We start from the raw sequence: 14319 nt of genomic DNA on the forward strand, positions 1-14319 counted from the left end.
ACAGGGTTATTTGTACTTCATAGGTCAGACATTATTGTAGATAAAGAAAACTAAATATTCTTGAGTCTGGTAACCACTAAACTATTGTTTGTGTCTATGAGTTTTGTTTCTTCAATTGTTTGTCTTGTTCTTTTGTTGTTTTCATAGGGTAAGGGAGAGAGTGGTGGTAGATGAGGGTAAAGGGAATCAAAGATATGGTGATGGAAAGAGAACTGACTCTGGGTGGAGAACACAATATGGGATTTATAGATGATGGAATACAGAATTGTACACCTGAAATCTATGTAACTTTACTAACAATTGCCACCCCGATAAACTTTAATTAAAAAATATTCTTGACCAAAACCTGGTAAGGACAACACAAAAAAAGAAAACTACAGACCAATATCTGTGATGAATACAGATGCTAAAATCCTAAACAAAATTCTAGCAAATCGAATACAACAATGCATTAAAAAGATTATTCATCACGACCAAGTGGGGTTCATCCCCGGGGCACAAGGATGGTTCAACATTCGCAAATCCATCAATGTGATACATCACATAAACAAAATAAAGGACAAAAATCATATGATTCTATCAATTGATGCAGAAAAAGCATTTGATAAGATACAACATCCATTTATGATTAAAACACTTACTAAAATTGGTATAGAAGGAAAATACCTCAACATAATAAAGGCCATATACGACAAGCCCTCAGCTAATCTCATAATTAATGGTGAAAAGCTGAAGCCCTTTGCTCTACGTTCAGGAACACGACAAGGTTGTCCCCTATCACCTCTGCTTTTCAACATAGTGTTGGAAGTCCTTGCCAGAGCCATCAGGCAAGAGAAAGAAATAAAAGGCATCCAAATTGGGAATGAAGAAGTTAAATTGTCACTCTTTGCAGATGACATGATGCTATATATAGAAAACCCTAAAGACTCCACCAAAAAGCTATTAGAAACAATCAATGAATACAGTAAAGTTGCTGGCTACAAAATCAACGTACAAAAGTCCATTGCTTTCTTATATACCAACAATGAAATCTCAGAAAAAGAGATAGAAAAAACAATTCCTTTTGCAATTGCAGCAAAAAGAATAAAATACCTAGGAATAAACTTAACCAAGGATGTGAATGATTTATATGCTGAAAACTATAAGACATTTTTTTTTTAATTAATTTTATTGGGGTGACAATTGTTAGTAAATTTACATAGATTTCAGGTGTACAATTCTGTGTTACATCGTCTATAAATCCCATTGTGTGTTCACCACCCAGAGTCAGTTCTCCTTCCATCACCATATATTTGATCCCCTTTACCCTCATCACCCACCCCCCACCCCCTTACCCTCTGGTAACCACTAAATTATTGTCTGTGTCTATGAGTTTTTGTTTCTCATTTGTTTGTCTTGTTCTTTTTGGTTTATATACCACATATCAGTGAAATCATAGGGTTCTCTGCTTTTTCTGTCTGACTTGTTTCACTTAGCATTATTCTCTCGAGATCCATCCATGTTGTCACAAATGTTCCTATATCATCTTTCCTTAACGCCGAATAGTATTCCATTGTGTATATGTACCACAACTTCTTTATCCATTCATCTATCGAAGGACATTTTGGTTGTTTCCATGTCTTGGCCACCGTAAACAAAGCTGCAATGAACATTGGCGTACACGTGTCTCTATAGAGAAATGCTTTTATATTTTTGGGGTAGATACCCAGGAGAGCGATTGCTGGGTCATATGGTAATTCTATTCGTAATTTCTTGAGGAACCTCCACACTGCCTTCCATAGCGGCTGCACCAGTCTGCATTCCCACCAACAGTGTATGAGAGTTCCTTTTTCTCCACAGCCTCTCCAACACTTGTTACTATTTGTTTTGTTGATGAAAGCCATTCTGACTGGGGTGAGGTGATATCCCATTGTGGTGTTTTTTTTTCATTGTGGTTTTTATTTGAATTTCTCTGATGATTAGTGATGTTGAGCATTTTTTCATATGTCTATTTGCCATTTCTATGTCCTCTTTGGAGAAATGTCTCTTCAGGTCGTCTGCCCATTTTTCAATTGGGTTGTTTGTTTTTTTGTTGTTGAGTTGCAGGAGTTCCTTGTATATTTTGGATATTAGCCCCTTATCAGAGGCACTGTTTGCAAAAATCTTCTCCCATTCAGTTGATTGCCTCATTATTTTGTCAATAGTTTCTTTGCTGTGCAGAAGCTTTTCAGTTTTATATAATCCCATTCGTTTATTTTAGTTTTTACTTCCATTGCCTTTGGAGTCAAATTCATAAAATGCTCTTTGAACCCAAGGTCTATAAGTTTAGTACCTTTGTTTTCTTCTATGCAGTTTATTGTGGCAGGTCTTATGCTTAAGTCTTTGATCTATTTTGAATTAATTTTGGTACATGGTGACAGATAGCAATCCAGTTTCATTCTTTTGCATGTGGCTACCCAATTCTCCCAGCACCATTTATTGAAGAGGCTGTCTTTCCTCCATTAATGTCCTTCAATAGATGAATGGATAAAGAAGTTATCCATTGGAATACTGTTCAGCAGTAAGAAAAGATGATATAGGAACATTTGTGACAACATGGATGGATCTTGAGAGTATAATTCTAAGCGAAATAAGTCAGACAGAAAAAGCAAAGAACCCTATGATTTCACTGATATGTGGTAAATAAACCAAAAACAATAAAAGAACAAGACAAACAAATAAGAAACAAAAACTCATAGACACAGACAATAGTTTAGTGGTTACCAGAGGGTAAGGGGGTAGGGGGAGGGAGATAAGGGTAAGGGGGATCAAATATATGGTGATGGAAGGAGAACTGACTCTGGGTGATGAACACACAATGGGATTTATAGATGATGTAATACAGAATTGTACATCTAAAATCTATGTAATTTCACTAATAATTGTCACCCCAATAAATTTTTAAAAAAGAAAGAAAAGAGTTAACATGGACTGGGGAAAGAAAAGAAATAAAAAGAATTAAATCTGTGCTGTTTTAAAGAATCAGACCAAACAAACTCATTTATGACACCACAGTTATTCCAACATAAAAATAATTGACTGAATATTTTTGGCTTTATTAACTATCTAATTTAAGCAACTCATCAAACTGACAGATAATAAAATAAACCAAACTTCTAATTATTTGATACTCTGAAAAAAAAAAACTAACACAGTCAACATCTTACAAGTATAGTACAGAGCTATAGGGGAAGAACGGTCTTTTTCAATAAATGATGCTGTGTCAATTAGATATTCACATAAAAAGCAAACTCCAATCCCTATATCACAGCATACACAAAAACTAATTTGAGATTGATTATAATCCCAGTTATGAAAAGTAAGGCAATAAAGATTGCCAAAAACAACAACTATAGTCATTGCTTTGAGCTAATCAAGACAACATACTATCCATAAAGGTAAAAACTGATAAACCAAATTTGATTTTAAATTGAGATCTTAGGTTCAATCAAAAAGAAAAAAAAGCATAAAAGCAAAAAGAGAAGCTGCAAACTGGGAGACTACACACTCAAAATATGTATATTTTGAGATACATATTTCTCAAAAGAAACAATGTAAGAAATTCCAACAAGTATATACTGACACATTGGTAAAATATTTTATATTTATAAGACATAGATAAAACTCAATGGAAAGAGGTCAAAAAATAGGAAAAGACACTTCAAAAAAGAGAATGGTCAGTCGACCAGTAAGTATATTGAAAGGTGCTCAATCTCATTAGACCTGAGATGAATGCCAATTAAGAACCTAGTGCCAGAAAATGACACCCTGTCAGAATGGTTAAAAATACAGTGATTAAGAAGTACAAATTGCCAGTTATAAAAATAGTCACAGTGATGTAAAGTAGGCAATAGAACTATAGAGAATATAATCAATAATACTATAATAATTATGCATGGTGCCAGGTGGATTCTAGATTTATTGGGTGCTCACTTCCTAAGTTATATAAATGTCTAATCACTATGTAGTACACCTGAAACTAATATAATATTGAATGTCAACTGTAATTGAAAACTTAAAAAAAAGTTTTTTAGGGCCGGCCCGGTGGCTCAGGCAGTTAGAGCTCCGTGCTCCTAACTCTGAAGGCTGCCGGTTCGATTCCCACATGGGCCAGTGGGCTCTCAACCACAGGGTTGCCTGGACTCCCTCAAGGGATGGTGGGCTGTGCCCCCTGCAACTAGAAACAGAAACTGGAGACCTGGAGCTGAGCTGTGTCCTCCACAACTAAGACTGAAAGGACAACTTGAGTTGGAAATTAAAAGCCCTGGAAGTACACACTGTTCCCCAATAAAGTCCTGTTCCCCTTCCCCAATTAAAAAAAAAAAATCTTAAAAAAAAAAAAAGTTTTTTAGTTGAAGACAAATATCCAAATATCACACACTGTTGCCTATAATGAAGTCAAACTCTCCTTCATTCCTACAGATGTTAAATTGAAAAAAAAGAGGACTCTGGAAAAAATGGCGGCGTGAGGTGAGTCTTTATAAAGCTCCCCTGGAATTTATAATTAATCAAACAATAATAACTCCACAAAGGACTCCCTGCACAGCAGACAGGCAAGACGAAGAGGCCCACTACTGAAATCACCTCCAGGTGGGCGAATCGCGCGAGCAGGGAAGGAGGGAGGGGAGAAGTGTGGAGATGGAGCCACCCAGGCACAGGACGCAGACCTAGCTCAGTGCTCTGAGCTCGCTGCATCCCGGAACTACTGCAGCTGTGGGAGAGGGAAGAACTCGGAATGCTAGGGCTCTCTTTATGGCCCACAGGGCTGAGGGGGCAGCATATAACACGGCTGAACCCAACGCTCATAGCAGAGACCTCAGAGAAAAGACTGAGGGAAGAAGGCTGAAAACAGTGGTTTAAGCCCTTACTGCTGAACAGAGAGCGGAAGCCTTAGGCACTGAGACTGGCCGCCCCCTCCCTATCCTCCCAGAGCTTGGCCCACCCCCACCTGTCCATTGCTAGAAACCAAACAGTAGCAGTGTCAGATCAAAAGAACAGAATATTTGCTGTTCTTAGAACTGTGGTCTGCAGACACAGATTCGCAGCCCAACTAGTTCTGGCAAAGGGGAGGGAGCTGTGGAAGCAAGACTGGCTGTGGTGGTGGTGATCACTGCCATTGCTCTGGGCCATCTCTCACAATTCACCCCACCCCTGGCCCCACCTATCTGGGCAAATCCCTGCAAGAGTAAACAGAACTGCTGAAACATACTGGCTCTGAATCTGGTGCAGAAAGAGCTTTGGAACTTCAAAAGCTCTCCGCAAACCAACACGGGACACTGCGCCCTATGACCTAGGTGAACTTTTTAACAGAGGAGAAGTCCGTCTCCCAGGGAATCCCCCCATTGTGTGAGAAGCTGGAATAGTGCAGGGAAAAAATAGCACTACTGTGTGAGCGAGCAAAAATAAGGCTGCAGTCAATGAGAAAATAAAACATTCTACCAACAAGCACTGGGAAACAAAAGAAAGACCTCTTCCTATCAACCTGTTGCAGAAGCCACTCCTCTAGATGTCTAGGAAGAGAAATAGTCGATCAGTGATTGCCATGAACAACCAAGGCCACAAGACAGCTCAGAAAGAAAGTGACAAGTCTCCAGAAAAGGAACTTAGAGATATGGAAATATGTCATTTAAATGACAGAGAATTCAAGATTGCAATTCTGAAAAAACTGAACGAGATGCAAGAAAACACAGAAAGGCAGTTTAATGAACTCAGAAACACAATCAAAGAACAACATGAGCATTTTACAAAAGAGATTGAAATTTTGAAAAAGTAACCAAATGGAATTTCTGGAGATTAAGAACTCAATAGAAAAAATAAACAATAAAATATCCAGCTTAGGTAGTAGAGTTGACCAGATAGAGGAAAGAATCAGTGACATCTAAGATAGAAACCTGGAATTTACACAGATGGAAGAAGAAAGAGACTTGAGACTTAAAAGAAATGAAAGAACTCTACAAGAACTTTCTGACTCCATCAGAAAGAGCAATATAAGAATAATGGATTAATATCACAAATCTATAAAAAACTTACTCAACTCAACTCCAAAAAACCAAACAACCCAATTAAAAAATGGGCAGAGGACTGTCGCGTCCCGCGCAACAAGGGCAGTGAGGAGGCGAGAAGGGGCGGTTTGGGTTAAGTTTTTAAGAAAGAAACAAACAGAGACTTAATGCTGCTAAATCTCTCAGAAGGCCAGGGGTCTCTCAGTCTCAGAAAACTGGAGCCCTGAACAAAGCCGACTGGAGGCTTTTATTAAAAAGTATACAAGGGAGTAGCAGTGTTTTTGGCACAGTTTGTGAGACTCACTTATCACGTTATAAAACATCCCAAGCTAATTATTTTAACCTTCAAACAGCCGAAGCACAAGATCCCATGATGTCTTACCTAAGGTCTGTATCTTCTCAGGGTCAAGTCTCTCATATTGTAACAGCTCCGTAGAGATAAGTAGAGAGAACTGATCTTTGTTGTCCTCATGACTTTTTTCACAAACAGCTGCAAGGGAAAAGCCAGGGCACGCAACAGACTTTCCCAGGCAGGGGGAAGGGGAGGCAAAGCTCCTTCCCTTATTTTTCTAAGGTAGCTCATTAGGGGTCCCCACTCAGTTCCGCCTGGCTTAGGTTGTATCTCCCGTGAGATATCTTACCCGTCTTTGGCTGCAAACCATCTTTTGGGGATCAGAGAGAGAGACATAAGGTGTAAACACAAGGATGCAACAGAGTCCCAGAAAGGCACAATCTCACAAACTCTTCTTTCCTTAAGGAAACACATGGAGGGAAAGTTGGCTAGGCTGTTGTGCGACTACAGAGGACTTGAGGAGACAATTTTCTAAAAGGGACATAAAGAAGGCAAGAAGACATATGAAGAAATGCTCAACCTCACTAACCATCAGAGAAATGCAAATAAAAACCACAATGAGACACCACCTCACCCCAGTCAAAATGGCTATCATCAATAAATCAACAATCAACAAACGCTGGCGCGGATGTGGGAGAAAAGGGTATGCTAGTGCACTGTTGCTGGGATTGCAGATTAGTGCAGCCACTATGGAAAACAGTATGGAGGTATCTCAGGAATCTGAAAATGGAACTACCCTATGATCCAGTAATTCCACTCCTAGGCATCTACCCGGAGAAATCCAAAACTCCAATTCAAAAATCTGTATGCACTCCTATGTTTATTGCAGCACTTTACACAATAGCCAAGATATGGAAACAACCAAAATGCCCATCGGTAGATGACTGGATTAAGAAGCTTTGATACATTTATACAATGGAGTATTACGCAGCCATAAAGAAGAAAGAAATCTTATCATTTGCAACAACATGGATGGATCTAGAGAACATTATGTTAAGTGAAATAAGTCAGAAAGAGAAAGACAAGTACCATATGATCTCACTTATATGCGGAATTTAAAGAAAAGAATAAGTGAATGAACTAATCAGAAACAGTTTGGGGGACAAAAAGGAAAAAACCGAGAGTTGTTAGATGGGGGGGTAAGGATAAGGGGAAAGGTGAAGGGATTAGGAAGCAGCTGGTAACCACAAGATGGCTTCAGGGTTTTAGAAAATTAATTTGGGGAACGTGTTCAATAATGTTGTAAAGATTTTGTTGGGTATCCGATGCACATGTGTCCTATTTGGAAGACCACCTCAGGGATACTGTGGATGCCTGATCGTGGCACTGTACACCAGAAGCTAAACAATAATGAATGCCAACTGTAATTTTATATTTATAATGTGATGGCTGGGTGTGAGGTCGGAGGGATAGTGGATGGGGGGAGGGGGGTTCACAGTGTGAGGGATATAAATGGTGAATGTCTAAGTATTACATTGTCGTGTACACCTAAAACTAATAAATGCATACCAGAAGGAGAAGAAAGAGAGAAGGGAACAGAGAATATATTCAAACAAATTGTCGATGAGAACTTCCCAAATTTCTGGAAAGAACTGGATCGTCGAATCCAAGAAGCAAATAGAACACCTAATTCCCTCAATCCCAACAGGACTTCACCGAGGCACATTGTATTGAAGCTGTCTAAAATCAACGACAAAGAAAGAATCCTCAAGGCAGCCAGGGAAAAGAAGATGGTAACCTACAAAGGAAAGCCCATTAGAATATCATCAGATTTTTCAGCAGAAACTCTACAAGCCAGGAGGGAATGGAACAAAATATTCAAACTATTGAAAGAGAGAAATTATAAGCCAAGAATAATATATCCAGCAAAGTTATCCTTTAGATATGAAGGAGGAATAAAGACCTTTCCAAACATACAGAAGCTGAGGGAATTTTCTTACACACAACCTGCACTACAAGAAATACTAAAGGAGGCGATTAGACCACCATCAACAGGGACAATTTGTGGCAACCAAAAGGGGGAGAGTAAAGGCCTGAGCTGGAATATGGGAATAGAGAAAGTAAGCTTACTGAAGAAACTGGAATACTCTAAATATCAAACTTTCTTTTACATAAACTTAAGGGTAACCACTCAAAAAAAATACAGAACTGAAATATATACTGTAATAAAAGAAGAAACAGAGGGAAACATCATAGAATACCACCACACAGAAATAAAGACAACAACGAAAAGGCAAAGAAACAATGGAGACACAGCCTTACCAGAAAATTAGAGATAGAATGACAGGAAATCCTCACGTATCAATAATCTCCCTAAATGTAAATGGACTGAACTCACCAATAAAGAGACACAGAGTAGCAGGTTGGATCAAAAAACTAAACCCAACCATATGCTGTCTACAAGAGACACATCTCAGCTACACAGACAAGCATAGACTCAAAGTGAAAGGGTGGAAAATGACACTCCAAGCAAATGGTACCCAGAGAAAATCAGGTGTAGCCATAATGATTTCCGATGAAACAGACTTCAGAGTGAAAAAGATAACAAGAGATAAAGATGGACATTTCACCATGATAAAGGGGACTATACAACAAGAAGACATAACAGTCATCAATATTTATGCCCCCAATCAGGGAGCACCGAAATATACCAAGCAACTACTAACAGAACTAAAGGGAGAAATTGACCAAAACACAATTGTACTAGGGGACTTAAATACATCATTGACAGCTATGGATAGATCATCCAAACAGAAGATAAATAACGAAATTGCAGCCCTAAATGACACATTACATGAAATGGACATAATTGACATATATAGAGCACTTCATCCTAAAACATCAGACTCTACATTCTTTTCAAGTGTACATGGAACATTCTCAAGGATAAACCATATATTGGGACATAAAATCAGACTCAGCAAATTTAAGAAGATTGAAATCATACCAAGCATATTCTCTGATCACAAGGCTTTGAAATTGGATATCAACTGCAAAAAGGAAGCAGGAATAAACACAAATACATGGAGATTAAACAACATACTTTTACCCTGTGGTAACCACTAAATTATAAGGGGGTGAGGGGTGGGTGATGAGGGTAAGGGGGATCAAATATATGATGATGGAAGGAGAACTGACTCTGGGTGATGAACACACAATGGGATTTATAGATGATGTAATACAGAATTGTACACCTGAAATCTATGTAAATTTACTATCAATTGTCACCCCAATAAATTTAATTTAAAAAAAACATACTTTTAAAGAATGACTGGGTCAAAGAAGAAATTAGAGGAGAGATCAAAAGATACATAGAAAGATGGTGGGCGTCTAAGTATTACCTTGTATTGTACACCTGAAACTATAAAAAAAAAAAGATACATAGAAACAAATGACAATGAAAATGCATCCTACCAAAATTTTTGGGATGCCGCGAAAGCAGTTTTAAGAGGTAAACTTATATCATTACAGGCCTATCTCAGGAAACAAGAAAAATCCCAAATAAATAACCTCATGTTACACCTTAAAGAACTAGAAAAAGAAGAACAAGCGAAAGCCAAGGTCAGCAGAAGAAAGGAAATAACAAAAATCAGAGCAGATAAACATTAATGAATGCCAACTATAATTTTATATATATAATGTGATGGTTCAGTGTGGGGTCGGAGGGATGGTGGATGGGGGGAGGGGGGTTCGCAGTGTGGGGGATGTAGATGATGAACGTCTGGGTATTGCCTTGTTTTGTACACCTGAAACTAATAAATAAATTAATTATAAAAAAAATAATAATAAAAAAAAATAAAAAAAATAAAATAAAATAAAATTTATATGTCTGATAAAAAAAAAAAAATCAGAGCAGAACTAAATGAAATAGAGAACAAAAAGACAATAGAAAAAATTAATGTGACAAAAAGCTGGTTCTTTGAAAAGATTAACAAAATTGAAAAACCCCTGGCTAGACTCACTAAGATAAAAAGACAGAAGACACTAATTAACAAAATCAGAAACGAAAAAGGGGAAGTTATCATGGACACCACAGAAATACAAAGGATCATCCAAGAATACTATGAAGTACTATATGCCACCAAATTCAGTAACTTAGAAGAAATGGACAAGTTCTTAGAAACATATAGCCTTCCAAGGCTGAATCATGAAGAACTGGAGAATCTAAACAGACCAATCACCAGTAACGAAATTGAATCAGTCATCAAAAACCTTCCCAAAAGCAAAAGTCCAGGACTGGATGGCTTCACCAGTGAATTCTACCAAACCTTCAAAGAGGATCTAATACCAATCCTGTTCAAACTGTTCCAAAAAATTGAAGAAGAGACAGTACTCCCTAACTCATTTTATGAGGCCAACATTACCCTGATACCAAAACCTGGTAAGGACAACACAAAAAAAGAAAACTACAGACCAATATCTGTGATGAATACAGATGCAAAAATCCTAAACAAAATTCTAGCAAATCGAATACAACAATGCATTAAAAAGATTATTCATCACGACCAAGTGGGGTTCATCCCCGGGGCACAAGGATGGTTCAACATCCGCAAATCCATCAATGTGATACATCACATAAACAAAATGAAGGACAAAAATCATATGATTCTATCAATTGATTCAGAAAAAGCATTTGACAAGATACAACATCTATATATGATTAAAACACTGAATAAAATAGGTATAGAAGGAAAATACCTTAACATAATAAAGGCGATATATGACAAGCCCTCAGCGAATCTCATAATTAACGGTGAAAAGCTGAAGCCCCTTGCCCTACGTTCAGGAACACGACAGGGCTGTCCCCTATCACCTCTGCTTTTCAACATAGTGTTGGAAGTCCTTGCCAGAGCCATCAGCCAAGAGAAACAAATAAAAGGCATACAAATTGGGAATGATGAAGTTAAATTGTCACTCTTTGCAGATGACATGATGCTATATATAGAAAACCCTAAAGACTCCACCAAAAAGCTATTAGAAACAATCAATGAATACAGTAAAGTTGCTGGCTACAAAATCAACGTACAAAAGTCCATTGCATTCCTATGTACTAACAATGAAATCTCAGAAAAAGACATACAAAAAACAATTCCTTTTGCAATTGCAGCAAAAAGAATAAAATACCTAGAAATAAACTTAACCAAGGATGTGAAGGATTTATATGCTGAGAACTAAAAGAAATTTTTGAAAGAAATTGAAGAAGACACAAAGAAATGGGAAGACATTCCATGCTCATAGATTGGAAGAATCAACATAGTTAAAATGGCCATGTTACCCAAAGCAATATACAGAGTTAATGCAATCCCCATCAAAATCCCAATGGCATTTTTTAAAAAAATAGAACAAAAAAATCATCAGATTTGTTTGGAACCACAAAACACCCCAAATAGCCAAAGCAATATTTAAAAAATAGAACAATACTGAAGGTATCGCACTCCCTGACTTTAACTTGTACTAGAGGGCTACAATAATCAAAACAGCATGGTATTTGTTGATTTTTTTTTGGGGGGGGGCAATATTGTATAACCCGTTTATTAAATATTCTTTTTTTTTTTTTACCCAACAAAATCTTTACGACATTATTGAATAAGTTCCCCAAATTAATTTTCAGAAAACCCTGAGGCCATCTTGTGGTTACCAGCTGCTTCCTAATCCCTTCACCTTTCCCCTTATCCCCAACCCCCCCCACCCCCGCCCATTTAACAACTCTCGGTTTTTTCTTTGTGCCCGCAAAACTGTCTCTGATTAGTTCATTCACATATTCTTTTCTTTAGATTCCGCATATAAGTGACATCATATGGTACCTGTCTTTCTCTTTCTGACTTATTTCACTTAACATAATGTTCTCTAGATCCATCCATGTTGTTGCAAATGATAAGATTTCTTTCTTCTTTATGGCTGCGTAATACTCCATTGTATAAATGTACCACAGCTTCTTAATCCAGTCATCTACCAATGGACATTTCGGTTGTTTCCATATCTTGGCTATTGTGTAAAGTGCTGCAATAAACATAGGAGTGCATACAGATTTTTGAATTGGAGTTTTGGATTTCTCCGGGTAGATGCCTAGGAGTGGAATTACTGGATCACAGGGTAGTTCCATTTTCAGATTCCTGAGATACCTCCATACTGTTTTCCATAGTGGCTGCACTAATCTGCAATCCCAGCAACAGTGCACTAGCATACCCTTTTCTCCACATCCGCACCAGCATTTGTTGTTTGTTGATTTATTGATGATAGCCATTTTGACTGGGGTGAGGTGGTATCTCATTGTGGTTTTTATTTGCATTTCTCTGATGGTTAGTGAGGTTGAGCATTTCTTCATATGTCTTCTTGCCTTCTGTATGTCCTTTTTAGAAAAATGTCTCCTCAAGTCCTCTGCCCATTTTTTAATTGGGTTGTTTGTTTTTCTGGAGTTGAGTTGAGTAAGTTTTTTTATAGATTTGTGATATTAATCCCTTATCAGATATATCATTGGCAAATATCTTTTCCCATTCAGTAGGATCCCTTTTTGTTTTATTGATGGCTTCCTTTGCTGTGAAAAAACTTTTTAGTTTGATGTAATCCCACATGTTTATTTTTCCTCTTACTTCCCTCGCGTGAGGGGATATATCAGTGAAAATCTTACTCACAAGATGGCCTCAGGGTTTTTGAAAATTAATTTGGGGAACATATTCAATAATGTTGTAGGCTCGGTGCTAGGTCGGAGGGATAGTGGATGGGGGAGGGGAGTTCACAGTGTGAGGGATATAAATGACTAACGTCTAAGTATTACCTTGTCTTGTACACCTGAAACTAATAAATTAAAATAAAAAAATGCAGCATGGTATTGGCAGATAACAGACACATAGACCAATGTAATAGAATTGAGAACCCAGAAATAAAACTCCATAAATATGGACAGATAATTTTTGACAAAGAAGCTAAAAACATACAATGGAGGAAAGACAGCCTCTTCAATAAATGATGCTGGCAGCATTGGATAGCCACGTGCAAAAGAATGAAACTGGACTGTTATCGGTCCCCATGTACCAAAATTAATTCAAAATGGATCAAAGACTTAAGCATAAGACCTGCCACAATAAACTGCATAGAAGAAAACATAGGTACTAAACTTATGGACCTTGGGTTCAAAGAGCATTTTATGAATTTGACTTCAAAAGCAATGGAAGTAAAAGCTAAAATAAACTAATGAGATTATATGAAACTGAAAAGTTTCTGCACAGCAAAAGAAACCATTGACAAAATATAGAGGTAACTGACTGAATGGGAGAAGATTTTTGCAAACAGTGCCTCTGATAAGGGGCTAACATCCAAAATATACAAGGAACTCATGAAACTCAACAACAAAAAAACAAACAACCCAATTGAAAAATGGACAGAGGACCTGAAGAGACATTTCTCCAAAGAGGACATACAAATGCAAATAGACATATGAAAAAATGCTCAACATTGCTAATCATCAGAGAAATGCAAGTGAAAACCACAATGAGATATCACCTCACCCCAGTCAGAATGGCTTTCATCAATAAGACAAATAATAACAAGTGTTGGAGAGGCTGTGGAGAAAAAGGAACCCTCATACACTGTTGGTGGGAGTGCAGACTGGTGCAGCCGTTATGGAAGGCAGTGTGAAGGTTTCTCAAGAAATTACGAATAGAATTACCATATGACCCAGCAATCGCTCTCCTGGGTATCTACCCAAAAAATCTGAAAGCATTTCTCTATAGAGACACGTGTACTCCAATGTTCATTGCAGTTTTGTTATGGTGGCCAAGACATGGAAACAACGAAAATGTCCTTCAATAGATGAATGGATAAAGAAGTTGTGGTATATATACACAATGGAATACTATTCCGCGTTAAGGAAAGATGATATAGGAGCATTTGTGACAACGTGGATGGATCTTGAGAGTATAATGCTAAGTGAAATAAGTCAGACAGACA

This window comes from Rhinolophus hipposideros (assembly GCF_964194185.1).
Source record: "Rhinolophus hipposideros genome assembly, chromosome: 21".
NCBI classification, from domain to species: Eukaryota; Metazoa; Chordata; class Mammalia; order Chiroptera; family Rhinolophidae; genus Rhinolophus; species Rhinolophus hipposideros.